Below are 2829 nucleotides of genomic sequence, written 5' to 3' on the forward strand. Positions count from 1 at the left end.
GTCTGCGCCCGGCACCGCGCTCGGGGCGGGGCCGCGCCCGCCCCTCACAAAAGAAGCGACGGGCGCTGCGGGGAGACTCGCCGCGCATGCGCGCTCCCGCCGCCCCGGGAGCGTGCCTCCGCCGGCGCGGGAGCGAGCGCGCTGCCCCCTGCCCCGGCCCGCTCCGCCAGGTGTGCGGGTGTTGCTGCGAAGTGTGGAATATGTAAACAAATGTTCTTAAGAAAGGGTGTTCTTTGATGTCTGGTATTTGTGAGCTTTCAAGCCTAATGACTAAGAAGGGAGATTTAATCCCTGAAACAGGCAGCTGACAAGCAAGCGCTAAGTGACGTCCAGGCGTTAAAAAGACAAATTAGCTGTCGGTACAATTGCCTTGTTCAGGGCTGGACATGTTTCAGTGATGTCCGACCTAGGGGGAGGTTAACAAAGCCTGGGAAGGAGTTACCACTTATAGTGGGCACAAAGAACGCAGAATTCACGGGCCACAAGAACATACGACAGAACTCCCAAGATAAGGAAGAAACTGTTAAAGACAATTTGGCGACTGTGCGGAAGCAGCTCTGACTGGGTAAAACGTAATTCCGGCAGGGGGAGACGTGTGACCGACTCACAGACCACTGACTCAACAAACCCACCGACTCAAAAGAAGAGAAAGACTGAGCATGCAGGCCAATTAGCATGAGAAGCGAGAGAATAACTAACCAATAGAAGATAGAATACTAATTAGTAAGAGAACGAAGTAACGTGTAGCCAATGAACATAAGCGCCTTTGTTGCTAAAATGTATAAATAGCGAAAAGTTGTGGGAGTCGTGGTGAAGGCTTTGTGGATTTCCCATCCAGCACTCCTCTCTGCGCAGAACTCTCAATAAATCAAATACCTTGACTCTGTGTGTGGACTGGCCTCTTGCACACCGGCTGAAAGGAACTTACTTTGAGACAACACGGGGCAGCCCCGCACTCCTCCTGCCACTCCACCCACAACAGCCTCCTCCTCTCTCCTACGAGAACTGCTCCTTCATGCTTTCCTTCCATGGAAATTATCAGCCTTGCTCCTGTGTCCCCTCATCTTCCACCTCCCCCAGCACATTCTCTGGGGTTCTGCTCCTGCGGTGCAAGGAAGAACATTTATATGAATGTGTTTGTGCAACCATATGAATTTGTATTCTGTATTTGGGTCTGTGTCATCAGGGGTGTTGTGTTATGGCAAGAGGATATTTAATATGCAAGGCTGGAGGGCTGCTTTTATTGTACATACGTGGAGGTAAAGTCACAGGATCCAGTCTTGCGTGCTTCTACGAAACAAAGGCCTAGATTTTGACTTGCAATCATGAGAATTGCATTTTAACCGTGGTTTTATTAAAAGCTTTATCCTTTCTGCTCACCTCAGAAAGGTTTCCCTGATCCTGTATACTATGCAGTTTTGGTGCTTCCTCCTCCAGTATGCACCAATAGCTACAGCAGCTGATACCTTGAAGGCATTTGAGGCCAGGTATGCAGTACTTTAAGTCAGAAAATTTCCCAAGATGATGAAACAGCTAAACTTGCTCTGTCAGTGCAGGAAAGCACTGGGCTCCCAACAAGTGCTTTGTCCCAGTGGAGATGTCACATGAATATTGGTTGCCAATGGTCACCACAGCTTGATGTTCTAACAGAGCCTTGCCATACCCTCTTCTTTACAGGAATGATTCTGTTTCCTCCTACCTGGACCATAAACGGTGTTGGTTGTTTTGTGCTTCTGTTGTAAATGGAAGGCTGGAACTGTACATGCCAGCCCTTGCTCTTTTTTCTTGGCGATTCAGAAGCAAATGATTGAAGAGTAAATTATCTTTCAGTGGTAAAGAAGGCAGTATTGAGGAAAAGTCTTAATTGTCATCTAGGTCTGCAAAATATTTAATTTTGGGTAAAAGTTTCTTTCACATCACTTACTTTAAAAGTTTCAGTCAATTCCTTAGTCAGTTCCTGTTTAATTACAAATAAATTTTCATTCCTAGGAGGTTGGCCTGAGTTTTATCCTCTGCTAATGTAACAACAATTCTGAATCCATGTCATAATCTGTCTTTTATAGCAGCTCTACTCTGTTCAGCTCTGGTACATAGATTTGTTCATCTCCCTTTTCAAATGTAACTTTACTAATAAAGTACTTATTCTACTGCAAGATCACATGCTGTTCTGGCATATTCTGATGCTGTCTGATGTTGCCTATATTCTAACTACAGGAGGAAAAGGAATGAGCATGAAGGACATGCTTAAATTCTGAGGTGAAAATACTAATTGGTCTTCTACCACAGAATGGATCAGAGAAAAAAAAAAAATGGAATATGAAGGACCCACTGAAAATACATAATGGTTACACTAAAAAAAAAAACAGAACAAAACAAAACCAAGCAGGGGAGGGAGGGAAAGGTCAGGAGAATAGAGGACAGGAATACAATTTTTGTTAACATGTACATATATGAGATCTTGCTACAGTTCACGTTGTGATTTCAATTCCTGAGGGTTAGACTAGACCTGATGCACACATTCAAGACATTTGCATTATTTCAGCAGAATTTTTTCATTCCTGTTGTCCTAAAATGTTCTGGCAATTAAACCTAAAATAAAAATGGCAGTTGCTTATACAAATACATATTTTTCAAAAGTCTAATCAATTTTACATTTTGAATTGAAATCTACAAACTGCCTTCACCATTTTTTCCTGTAACTTATCTGCCCTCATTGTACTCTGCAATGACTTCACTCTACACTGACTTCACCTGTAGTTTCCTGGACTATAAAGACAATAATTTTTTTAGATTATATTCCAGCTTTCACTATTTATTAGTAAGACTCCA

This window comes from Vidua macroura, chromosome 1 (genome assembly GCF_024509145.1).
Source record: "Vidua macroura isolate BioBank_ID:100142 chromosome 1, ASM2450914v1, whole genome shotgun sequence".
Lineage (NCBI taxonomy): Eukaryota > Metazoa > Chordata > Aves > Passeriformes > Viduidae > Vidua > Vidua macroura.